The following is a 13,955-nucleotide window of genomic DNA, read 5'->3' as shown; positions in this document are numbered from 1 at the left end:
ACTCTATAGGTAAGGGAAATTAGCCATAGAATGAGAATTCTCCCTAACAGGCATTTGCAGCAAGTTCTTCTTCAGGGTCTTCGACTCACATCCTGCGATGACTTGTGATTTGATTGCCTTCTCGTTGGTGTAGAGGTGAAATTCACAGTGCTTTACCTTCGATCTGAGGCGCGTCACAAACTTGGCCATACTCTCACCCGGAAGTTGCATGGTGGTGTGGAACACATGTCTCTTGTTTGTTTGTTTGTTTATTAATTTGTGTGGCGCACCAAACCCTTAGCTAACTGGGCACTAACTGGGCGCTAACTGGGCACACAGCATAACAAGATTACTTACAGCTTAGTCGCAGACATAGAAAAAGACAGGAGCAAAGAAAATGCTTAGTTACAGATGTTGACACATGTATACATACAGTTGTGATCACAGTCGAGAGGTTGTTAAGGCGTAGCCAGTTGAGGGTATTACATCTGAAAGTGTAATATGACTGATCCCTTCTGAGCTCAATAGGTAGTGCGTTCCATTGTTGGGCCGCTTTAACAGGGAAGCTGTTGCCTCCAGTTTTTTTTTGTCTGAATCTGGGTATTTGAAGGCAGTAGGAATTGGTAGTTCTAGAGGTTCCTGTAGATGTTATTCTGGTTATTCTTTCCCTCGGGTAAGGGGGGCTGCATTGTTGAGACATTTGAAGGTTAATGACAGGGTTTTGAGGTGGATCCTGTCACTAATTATAAGCCAGCGATGGTTTCTTCTAGCATTGGATATATGCTCTCGGGTAGGGAGGTTCAAGGCTGTTCTGAGCGCCATGTTTTGCAGTGTTTGCACTTTTTTGGTGATATATTTATTGTCCCCTAGGTATAGTGCATTACAGTAGTCCAATTTTGATAATATGAGAGCGTTGGCTAGGATAATGCAGCTTGCTAGTGAGAACAATGGTCTACATGCTCAAATAAGTTTGCCAGTGTAGGCAGTGGAAGAAGCCAGGGAGTATACCTGTTTTTTTAGAGTTAGTGTGGAGTCCAGATAGAATACAAGAGTCTTTACTTCTTTGGCGACTGTATTTATATTGCCATCAATGTTGAAGGCACTATAGTTAGTGTCAAGTTTTTTTTAGGTTGTTGGCTGAGCCAAGGATGAGTATCTCTGTTTTATTGTCATTCAGGCAGAGTCCATGGGTTGCCATCCATGCCTGAATGAGAGTGTATATTTCGTTTACTAAGGCTGTATCTGAGGTGAAATTGCCCAAAAAGGGAATGAGGATCCGGGTGTCATCAGCATAGTTTGTATTGGTGACACCCAGTCTGTCCAATTTGTCAAATAAAAGCTCAGTAAAGATGTTATACATGGTTGGCGACACACAAGAACCTTGTGGGACCCCGCACGTGGCTTGCATTTGGTCTGCTGATGCTGAGGAAAAGAAGACACGTGTATTTCTATTGTCTAAAAAGGACTGGACCCAGGCTATGGCTTCGTTAGAGAAGTGGGCAGCCGATGCTAAGTGTTTGCATAGCACTGCGTGGTCCACCAAGTCGAACGCTGCCAACAGATCCAGGAGAAGCAGCATAGCAGTGTTTCCTTTGTCATTAAGCTTGTCAATTTGCGATTTAAGGTCTATTAATGCTGTCTACGTGCCATGCTGGGGTCTGAAGCCCGATTGGCGGGAGCCTAAGAGTTGGTTGGTTTCAAGGTAATTCTGAATTTGAAGATCGGCCACTCTATCTATTATCTTTAGGAGGAATGGTACCGTTGTGATAGGCCTGTAATTTGTTGGGATGGAAGGGTTGAACCCAGGATTCTTTTAGAAATTAAAGGGGCTAAGTCTCTAGCCGCGTCTTTAATGAATTGGGCTGGGCAACTGTCTCCTTTACAGTTCGATGGTTTTAGGGATGCAATCATTTTTTCAGTTTCCCGTATGGAGACTTTGGAGAATTTAAATGGAGCCAGGTCAGACTTGTCAATGGGAGTGGTATTGTTTAGTATTTTGGCAGAGGGGAGAGAGGCTTTTTTGACTGCGATTTTAGTTTGCAGTGTTTTGATTTTATTTGTTAGGGCGTTTTGAATGCTAGTGCACCATTGCTTGTCTTTGGGTAAATTAAATTATCTGGCGGGGGTATGGCGATTCTAATTCCGGCAAGATCACAAACAGTTCCTTGGTATTGGAACATGATTTTGAGATTCTTTCATTAAAGACTTCTTTTTTTGTTTGGATAATTTCTTTTTTGTAGTTATTGGCGCAGGATTTTAGATTACGTTTATTTTCTTCCGTTGGGGCGTGTTGCCATATGGTTTCTAGTTTCCTTTTTTTCTAATCTTAGTTCTTTGAGGTGAGGGGTAAACCAAGTATTAAAGTAAGATTGTTGTTTATTCTTGCATGTTTTTAGAGGGGCAATGGTGTCTCGTGGTCCTCGTTTTTGTGTATGGTGACATTTTCACTTAGTATGCCTTTGAGGTCTGAGTTTGTGTATTCGACGTCTTCCAGCAGTTCGAAAAATGATATCCCTTACTTCTGGGCCGCCATGATGGTGAGCAAGCTGATGATCTGTTTGTCGTCTTGCAGGCCCAGAGAGCAGAGGTACGCATCAAACTCTTTCATCCACCTGACCCATCTTGGCCCTAGGCTGGTGGTATCAGTTGTGTCAAAAAGAAGCAGTGATGGCAGTGGGATTGCATCTCTCCCTTTCGTGGCCGGTGCTGCGGGTTCCAGGTCCTGCGCTGGGGCACTCATGCTGCTGCCGATGACTGAGGTGCAGTACCAGTGGGTGTCTCCTTGAGGTACGTGATGCTCTCCCTGTGGGGCTGTGTGCTGATATATCCTTCTGTTCTCAGGTACGTGCGTTCTGGGACTAATGTGTGTTTGTGGCCGTGCTTAGTGATGCCCCACTTGCATATGGAATAGTGGGTGTTGCAATAACTGGGGTTCCTACCTCAAATTATTGACTGTGGAGGCTGGCGGTGGATGCATGGGCAGGTTCAGCCAGTGTTTGCCGCTCTTCCCGGGCATGCAGGTTGGCTGCTTGTTGAGGGCTCCGCCTCTCCTTGGCTGCTTCCGTGTGCCGGGGTGTGAGCGAGGAAGTCAGCTTCGGCCTGTAACTCGTGTTTGCACCTTCGCGGCGTGCTGGCACAGAGCTCTGTGGGGCGGAAGTGCTGGTTCACCGCCTCGTCACCATAGTCAGGACCCAGAGACCTGAGGCATGCACCTGCATATGCGCGCGATAAAGAAAGACACTGTTACGTGTCCAACAGGAACTGCTTTATTGCTGTGCTTCGTGCAGGCTCATTACCTTGGGTCACATGACCCTTGGAGCACATAGGACGCTACAACACCTCCCAAATTCTCCCACATTTTTGCACTCCAGTCCCTCAGAGGGCATTTAACCAAAAGCACATTGGGACCAAGTGAAAGGCACTATATCAAATGGCAAAATAATTGAATGAACGTGCAGTCAATTGTGGGGTGGAGGGTACTTTTCAGATGAAGATGTGATCTTCCCATCCCCAACTACCCTGCCCCAAACACTCTTCGAGAGTTAGGACTGTCAGAAATAAAGGCACCCCACCAACGCAATATATTTGCAACTCTGCTGGGTATGTGGTAGACCAGGACTTATTTAAAACAAACTGCCTCAAAGCAAACAGTAACAGAATAAGTGATTTCATTGCAGCCAAGCATGAGGCCCTGCTTGGGTTGTTTGACTATGGCTTCAAGGGGCACCAACCATTCTTGAATTCTCATTCAGAATTAAATGATGTTGATGTGTTTCCACTCTCTAAATTCGTAGAGGAGGAACCCGGGTAGATTCATGAGATATGTCTTTGTCATCTGTAGGAGTTGGAAGGAGGAGAATGGCATACAGGTGGTAGGATTGTTGGCAGAGAGTTTTATTAAACAATATAAGTGTTGGAGAAACACCTTCCTGACCCTAATACTAATAGGGCTTTCCCTGCCTCGAAATAATATTTTAAGTAGTTCAAAATTCCTATTTCCAGCCCTCACACTTACAACTTAAATTAACGTGAAAAGGGGAGTATCTCTCATTTCAAAGTTCAGCTCTACTCGCAAAAACAAAGTTCCAAAAGGATGCAACAAATAAACTCTAAAAAGGAAGGGCAGTCTTACTCCCAGGTTGTTGTGCCCTCCGAATGTTCAGCAAGTGTCTTTCCCCTTTTAGTGTCCAAGAGAACCTTAACCCCAGATTGTTGTGCTCTCCGAAATGTTCAATGAGGGTCTTTCCTTTTTCAGTGTTCCAAGACAAGCTTACCTCCAGTTTGTGGTGCCCTCTGAATGTCTAATGAGGGTCTTTCCTCTTTCAGTGTTCCAAGACCATCTTACCCGCAGATTGTCGTGCCCTCCAAATGCTCAACAAGGGTCCTTTATCTAGTGTTCCTAGGATTTGCTTTCTGTGTATTGTGATGAATCTGGTGGAGTTATCACTGATTTTCCGGCAGTAACCTCCTTCCATGTGGCCAGGGGACGGCAACCGCTACCTGATCCTTAACCTGGGGGCATCTATATGAGGGAGGATCACATGGGAGGAGACAGCCTGTGTAAGGAAGGCATGGTATCAACAGTACAACAGACACAAGTGACCACAGTTAAAGGGCGTTTATTGAACTTTCACAAGGGTGTGAAAAACGTAAATCTACAGATGGCAGCAAGCTATGACTATTAAATAATAAAGAGGGCAGTCCTAGTGGAGTCTGGTCAACATAAAAGGGCCTATACTAAAACAAACTATTGCCAATCCTTACTACTAAATAAAAAAATAGTGTGGGCCGAAGTTCATGAAAAGCAAGAAGTGTTCACAAAATGATAAGGAGCACCCGCTTACCTGTCTGCACCTTGCTCCTGGAGGAGCCGATCCAGCAGACAGCTCAGGAAATCTACTGCACACGAAGTGCATCGACCGCCAGCATCACCAGACAGCAGACTGCTCTGCAACTACAGCCGACCATCCGTTCAGCAACACGACCAGCTGTTCCTGATTACGTGGAGCTAAAATCTATACTCCGCAAAATGGCCGCCACCATTGTATAGAGGTGTTGCTAGGCAACTCTTGAGCCCCGGATTGGCTCTAATCATGTACTTCCTGACCGCCTCCTGACTGGAAGGTGAGAGCCGGGTCCCGCAGCAGAAGGCTCGCGGCAAAAGGCTCTGGGCCTGTCCTTGCCTGTCACTGCCTGGCACTATTGGCTATAAGTCATACCCACAAGTGACTGATTACCTGGCTCTACAAATCCGGCGCTTACAACGCTGCTGCAACACTGCCCTACTCACAACACAGCGTGCTCCGGTGTCTGCCAACTGAGCTATAACACCACATTCGAACTTGGACTTCTTACCAGATCCATATCGCCTCAACTGTCTACAGCACAAACTTTCATTGCGTAAGCAAGTCACTCTACCATCCAGTAATGAACACTCATCTACACTGAACCTCTCTGTGAGTACGTACCTGTTGCCCGCATGATATTGCCCTCAATAATGTAATCACTGTACAGTTAACTCATGATTGCCATAGGCCTAACGCCAATATATCTGCTGCCCACCATGATCCCTTGCATTGATTGAAAATAGCCATAGATATGTTTAAAATAATACCGGCTATACTGCTATTTCCCACATGGCAATGATCAGCTCAATGGCCATTCAAACTGGCAGCAGCATCCCGCTCTAGATATTTGTGATAACCCATTGTTACGTATTTGCGTTCTTTGTGTATACTTGTAACTGTCTTAGAATTGTCCTTATACTCACGTGTATACTACTTTGCATTATCTGAAACAGCCCACCCCCTGAATTGTGATACTGTCTTTCTCAAAATACCCTATTCTATCATTCCAGCATAACATCCTCTAATTGTGCAATGAAGACCAACATAGCCTAGTTGACTGCTGTGTACTTTGATTACTCTAGTTACTTTCCAGAAAGGAAATTAATACTCCTTCTGAATGTATGCTCTATTGCCTCGAGAAAACTTGAAATAACCTATTTTACCTATCCAATCACAGCCCTCGATCACACAATGAAACTGCCTGTATAAGCAATCTCATTTTATTACTGTGTATACCGGCTGTCCTAGCTAACTCACTAGTTTAACTTGTAATAGCAACCAAATCAAATGTTGTATTAACTCAATTGTAACTCAGCAACAGTAACTAAATTAAACATAGACAGACGAGTCATAGAATGCTGACCCTCTTGACAACCATCATGTTCCCGTTCTGCATAATACCCCAATCCACTCCATGTACAAGAGGTCATTTCATCAAGATAAACAAAGCTCTAGCCAAATTGGGCTGCCAATGCCACCACCCTATCCCCTACCCCAACCCATTCCTGCCTACTCTACCTCCATTCCCCGCATTAACCGTACCCACAAACAATACTCCCACCAACATCACGAATAAAGCAGTCTCAACCAGCCCCAGGCTTAATCTCCCCTCACACCCTAGACCTAAAGAGATTAATAACAAGACCTTACCCAGCCTCTGTGTCGACAGGCTTCATAGACTCAGGTCCAGAACAAAAACCATCCCACAAGCCTCCACTCTCTCCACAAACCGATCTGGTAAATCAGACGCCAATTCACATAACCACCAACTCAAAGACCATTACAAAAAAGCCATCAAACCCCTAACCAAATCCAGAACCAATACTCAGGCCCCCAACCCAGGCAACACCTCTGTAAACACACCATCTCTTGTTCGTACAGCCACTCTCAGCGGCGCACTTATCAATGCGTGATCCCTAGGAGCTCATGCCATAGAAATACACAATCTCATCATGGACCAAAAACTCAATATATTGGTGGTCACTGAAACATGGTTACACCCTGCTGCAGGTCCACTTTTAGCTCTCGCCATCCCACCAGGCTTCAGTATACACAGCACAGACAGGACCAACACCAAAGGAGGTGGAGTTGCTCTAATAGCCAAAATCGCCCTAAAAATTGGCCAATGGAACAAATACAAGGATATGAACTACTACTAGTTAAATACATTTCCAACCCCAAGACCACTACCAATATTGTGGTAGTGTATAGATCACCCAACAAAAGTACTCACCCTAACTTAGATATCCCCCTACTACTCACACCCATTATCTAGCCCAATACCAAATGCATCATTCTTAGAGACACCAACCTAAGATTTGGTGATCCCCTCGACACTGACGCATCAGCCTTCCACACTGAGATGTCAGACATGAATTTCACACAGTTGATAAATGAACCCACACACTCTAAAGGAAGAACTTTAGACTGGCTCCTCACACTGAACTCACAAGTCACCATCGACACTATCCTCCCTGTAGAGTGGTCAGATCACTTTGTCATTAACTTCACACTGAACAACAACACTGCTGACCACACTACCCCGGAAAAACATGAAACCTTTGAAACCAGAAATATCAAGAAGCTCTCAGTAGATATCCTCTCCCCCGTCCTCAAAGCAGCATTAGCCAACGTTTCTCCTGATACAAACAACCCTGATTACTTAGCAGAACGTTACCAACAGAGTCTCACCCATACCATCGACCTACTTGCTCCCATCACTACCAAAACTCACAAAACAGACAAACGATCTTGCTTTTGGTTCAATGAAAATAAGTCTCCCTAAGACGCATAAAAAGATCACTTGAGCCCATTCACAGGAAAACTAGCACCACGGAATCAGCTAAAGCCTTTGACATAGCAAACAAAAAGTACAAATCAGCCATTATCACACAAAAAGCCAATGCCCTGAACAATCGCATCATGAACACCTCCTCAGACAGCAAAGAATTATTCTCTATCCTCAGAGAGCTAGAAAATCCATGCCAAGTTACGGCACCCGCGAACGCCAGCAAAGCTTGGTGTACCACTATACAAGAAGCCTTAGCAGCCAAAATCCTACTACTGCAACAAAAAATTGATAGTAAAAAAACCCTCTTAGTGGAAAAAAACTCCAAACAATGGAATCAGAGAATCCAGTTCATCCCACCACAGGCAAGCCATTTCACTTTACTCTAGTCTCACACAAAGAAGTGTCTGACATTATGGTCAAACTCAATGCCTCCAATTGCAAAGAAGACCAATTCCCATCTCACCTAGTAAAACTATGCACCTCCACTCTCACACCCATCATTACTGAATTTGTTAATGCCTCATTTCACACCAACTCAATCCCCACCAGCATCAAAAAAGCATGGGTGACCACCCTCCTAAAAAAACCTACATTAGACGCGGCAATCCCAACAAACTACCGACCCATCACAACGGTACCGTTTCTTCTAAAAATAATTGACAAAATAGCTTACTCCCAGATACAAAACCACTTAGAACAGTACCGGCTATTAGGAGACCATCAGTCAGGATTCCGCCCGAATCATAGCACGGAGACAGCCCTACTCGATCTGAAGATCCAAATGGATGCCACCAGAGATGCAGGTAGACTCTGTCTACTAATGCTATTGGACCTCTCGGCGGCATTCGGTCTGGTCAACCATGACAAACTCTGCTGCACACTAGCAAATAACTTCAATCTGTCTAAGGATGCCACTGACTGGATTAAATCATTATTAGCAGACAGGACATCAAGAGTGTCAATTGGCAAAGAATCAGCTGACCCCATACCAGTCCCGATAGGCGTCCCACAAGGCTCTTGCCTATCCCCTACTTTGTACAATGCGTATACCAAGCTGCTCTTCGCAGCCCTGGGTGCCATGGGTGTCATCTACACCAACTTTGCAGATGACACCCAGATCCTCATCCCACTCACAGGCAACCACGAGCAAGACTCACTGCTCATAAATCAAATATACTCAAGTATCCAAAACTGGATGGCTAACAATAGCCTTTGCCTCATTGATGACTCAACAGAGCTACTCATAGTAGGTTCCACTTCCATAATTGAGGCGCTCCAGCAAGCCTATAAATCATTTGTCATTGATGGCATCACAATTCCAGTTCTCAAACAGGTGAAGACACTCAGTGTCTACTTAGACGCCACCTTAACCATGACTAAACAAGTTAACACACTAGTCTCCTCTACCTCCTACACCTCCAAACCCATCTCTCTCAGTCGCAAATTCCTCTCACCTAATAACTGCATTACATAAGCAAGAGCACTCATACTCTCCAAGCCCGATTATTGTAACATTCTCTTCCTTGGCACTACCAAAACCAACATAGCCAAACTTGAACTCATCTAGAATAAAGCAATCCGTGCTGCCCTAGGCATAAAAAAATCCGAACACATTTCCAACACTAGGAGAGACAACCATTGGCTCCCTATTCAAGCCAGGATACTGTTCAAAACTCTAAGCATTACACACAAATGTATTGCAAATAAAGTCCCCAAATACCTTATCAATACAGTCCTGATGAAACCACAGACCAGACTCCTCAGATCCAACAACAACTCACAACTTGAAATCCCTTGCTACAAAAGAGAGAAATCTGGGGGTAGCTGCTTCAAGGTCCTTGCTCCTAAACATTGGAACTCTCTACCTACCAATATCAAGAATGAAACATCCTTTCAACAATTAAAAAAAATTACTGAAAACTTGGTTATTCAATCAATACTAATCTGAACGACGATCACACAATTTGACGGACAACCCACTACTGTTCCTTGTAAATACTCTGTATGTAACTTTAACATTGTCTTCTCCGCATTATTGTATTATAAAGATTGTATGAACCCACTGTCTGTAACTATGCCGTGATACATCCGGGTCTGGGCGTATTATAAATAAATAAATAAATAAGTCAGGATGCTTGGGCCGTTGGCTTCCCTTGCCCACGTTTTCAGCACGGGAAAAGGCAGTTCACTCAAGTAAAGCACACACTCTGGCTTCCTTGACATAAGGATACAGTTCCAAGTTCAGCATCAGGGCCTTCTGTACTCAAGCCTCTCTTCCATCAAAGTCTCTTGATTTGAAAGGTCTGAGGTACAAAACAAAAACAGAAAGTTCTTTTTTTCTTCTTATCACTATATTATTTGGATGTCTCTCCCTGGATCCCCCTCAACCAGGCTCCGATCCTTTTATTTTACAATTCGAAAATGTCCTTCTTGAGCGACTCACGGTCCAACCTGGATCCCCCTCTTCCGGGCTCAGATCTGTTTAACCAAAACAAGGTTCAATTAGTCTCCCTCAGCCGGGCTCGGACCAATTGGCTTTACTTCATACTATTGAAGACTTTCGAATGTGTGAGGATTTGACAGGTACCTCAGCATGACCACTTTGATACAAAGTTCTCTTTTCACAATGCAGTTGCCATCCAGTTGGATACCTAACAGAGACTTTTGAATGAGCACCCACGTGGCGCTGGACGACTCTGTACACTGTATCTTTATTCAGCTTTCAAAGTACATTGACTCCTTTAGTTTCCACTTGATCGCGCCTCTCATCACATGCGCTTCAAACACTATTCTTTAGGGATTTCTTCATATAATGTTGCCGCTTGCATCCTTGCGTAAAACACAAGCTGATTTTGTATCGGTTTCTCAGACTCACCGGCTGTGCTGCTTTTACTGGTGCAGCTTTCTTGCAGGAGCCAATGACAGTACCACAGCTGCAATCACTCCTCCTGGCCTGGGTTATCGACACTGGAGCGCCCCGGATACCTTTGAAGCACAATGAAGGTTTGTTCAGCTTCAGTTCCCGGTCTTAGGCTTCTCACTTTCTAACGCCCGTAAAAATAGCGATTTCTAGAGGTCACAGGTACTTCCCTCCTTCAAAAGAGACACAGACTCAAAGATGTTAGTTTCAAAACATTTATTTACTAAGGTTCCTGGGTTGGTGTAATGCCTAACTGACCCTAACACTAAAGGGATGATTCCCTTAACTGATGTTTCTAAGGGCAGTCGAAGTCTGAAATGCCAAAGTAAAAATCCATCTGTGTCTAAACCTACCCTCGCCCTCACTCTTTGACAAAATGAGTTAGGAAGTTTCTTAAAAGAAAAATATAGTGATTCAACAAAAGAAAGGAAACCAATATTGGTTTCAGGTGGTCTTCTCACCAGGTATGGGTTGGTCAGCTTCACAAAACTGAGTTCAATCAAAAAAGGGCTGTTTATAAGACCCTTTTCACAGATCTTGCAGCAGGCTTACACTTTCAATGTCTTAGGTTCCTTGGGATTCCCTTCGCCAAGCTTTAGCTCTTGCAAGTTCAAAACACAACCAAAAGAAATATACACAGTTCCTTTCCAAGCTTCTCTGGGTTCCCTTCCCCAAGCTCTAACTCCTTTAGCATAAAAAAAAATATTCAACTTTGTCAGGCCTCTAGTGTTCCCTTGCCTAAGCTTCTTGAATTCAAACACAAGTTTAGCTTGTCAGGATCTACCTTTCCTTTTTTATACAGTTCTTTCATACACATTTCCCTTGTGGCATACAATCAGTACTGCCAGGTTCGTGCTCCTCCTAGGCGTGACCACTCTGATCTGTAGCCCCTCTCTTTATTCCTTACTCTTCTTTTTAAACCTTTCCCCTGCAGGTGCTTCCTGCACCCCTTCTTGTTCTCCTTTGCTTCCTTGGCTTTCTTCTCGTGCACACTTGCACCTTTCTTGCTTTCGTGGGCACACTTGCACCTTCTAAATTTCTTGCACTTTCTTTGCTTTCTCGTGTACACTTGCACTTTCCGTGATTTCTCGTGCACACTTGCACCTTCCTTGCTTTCTCGTGTACACTTGCACCTTCTTAATGTCTTTACTTTTCGTCTGCGTTGCTAGCGCCTTTTCCTTCTGTTGCTTCCCTTAGTTATATTCTTGTGCTTTCTGGCTTTTCCATATTTCCTTTCACCTTTCCACTCCTTGTCGCTCTGCAATCTTTCTCTCGCTTCTTTCACCTTTTCACTTCATTACACTTGGCAAGCGTTCTCTCGTTTTTTTCCACTCTGTGCCGCTTTATCAACAGTGTCTTTCTCCCACTCCACTCCAGTCAATCGCATGCTCCCGAGTTTCTCTCTCACTGACATAAAACTCACCGGGCAGCGTCGCGTTGAAGAGCGGTCCCTCTGGATACACAGGATTGAGGTCAGAGTCTCACCACCTGTCCCTCCGGCACGCTTGGGACAGGCACAAATCTCAAGGGAACAAGCATTTGTCCAACCTCCAACAGCAGGACACAGGGTGCCTCGGACCGGCTCCTTGGAGGCATGGCTCCTGAAAGATATATTCTGGCATTATACCTAGTACTTTGTGGTATTTTATTGTGTTATTATTTATTATATCGTGTTTTTTGGTATTTTGCTATTGTGGTATTTTTGTAGTATTTTTATAGTGGTATTTGTGGTATTTTTATAGTGGTGAGACTAATTTCAAAATACTGAGTAATAATTATTTCACCAGGGTCACTAACAATAAACAGATACTGGGTCTAATACACTCTGAATAAATGGCTCATGATCCCTGTGATGTTTTATTTACAACATCACGGTGATGCCCTTTTGGCTGTGTTCCATCAAATGTGAAGCATGCAATTGAAATACAACACATTCAGTCAGCCTCTCTGAGTAAAACAATTCACTGCAAACACGCACACATATAGCACCTCTGAAAAGTTCAACTCCCACAAGTAATTTACTGTATGTTTTGCCACATGTGGTAAAATGTGAATTACCGCCTATGGTAAAATAGGCTTACCACCTGTTGGACCACAGTCTATGTGTTAACAATAATTCAGACACATAATGAAATGCTAGTCCAATTCGTTTTTCTCTTTTATGGCTTTATAAAATGTTAAAATTCAGAAAATGACCAAACAGATGGATTCGGCTGTATTCCTTTACAGAGACTTATATTTAAACATGGATAAAATGCATTTCATTAGAGAGCTTAAACACATTAAATAGCTTTTCTAATAATAAGCTTCAGTTACACATTTGTTTGCTGGCTGGCAAACACACAGTCTGATGTAGCCTTGAATGTTTCTCTCATACAATTCTTGGCAGCTATAATTCTCTTGTCTTAACAAAGCTTGCTTCAAAATTGTGAATTACTTTAAGAAAACAAACATATTTCTATCACACAACCTGTAAGCATTTCCCACATATATTACACGCTCCTCAGTTACTGTTAATTTTTACCTAGATTAAGCTTGTGATATTCCCGACTCAGCTTGGCAGTAAATCCCTCCCCACCCTTTCTGCCTGCCTCACATAGAGTCAGCCCAGATAAGGATTCTTGAGACTTTGCAGCCCTGCTAAGTATTGCCAATCCAGGAGAGAGAGAGCCACAGCCTTAGTCAACTTGCAAGCACTGAAGTCAGTTTTCCCAGGAATCAGCAGTTCTGCCTCCTTCATCAGTCAGTGCAAGAATAGGAAATGCCCTTTGCTCTGCCTCAAAACCTTTTTCATGAAACCCTCTGTCACTCCATAAAAACACCTCCCCTTGCCCAGATCCACCCACTAAAACATCACAATATTTCCTCTGTGCCTCTCATTGTGCTAACTGCATTGCTGAATAGGACTTGCTACATTTCTTCCTGTTCCACAACAAAGCCATGTCTTTATGAACTGATCTTCACATTCAGATCCAGCCTGCACGTTTAACTCATTTGTCTTTCCATTTCCAGAGCATCATGCATTGGCTCAATCTGCATCCAGTTTATTTCATGGACTTATTTGCACTAAATGTTATTATGAGAATCTGTTACATGTTAAATGGGGTTGGGTCAATCAGTATGTTAGATTCATGTTAGTATTATAGTTAGTGCAGCTAATAGCATCATGGAGCAAAGTGATAATTTTCTAGCATGTTCTCTGTGCATTGGCATCTATTTAAATAAACCCACCATACTCTTGAATCTGACAATGAGTCTCACACCCTTGGCCCTAGTTGAAGTTCTAATCCTTGCTAAAAAGTGAATGCTGAAATGCAGAGTACATATGTTGAAATGCAGAGTCCAGGTACTTCCCTCCAGGTACACTCCTTGGCCATGCTGTCGCCCCTTCTCACCACAGGGCCAGTGTCTCGGCACA

This window comes from Ambystoma mexicanum, chromosome 5q (assembly GCF_040938575.1).
Source record: "Ambystoma mexicanum isolate Mex_15411 chromosome 5q, UKY_AmexF1_1, whole genome shotgun sequence".
Lineage (NCBI taxonomy): Eukaryota > Metazoa > Chordata > Amphibia > Caudata > Ambystomatidae > Ambystoma > Ambystoma mexicanum.
Note: the sequence above shows the minus strand (reverse complement) of the source record.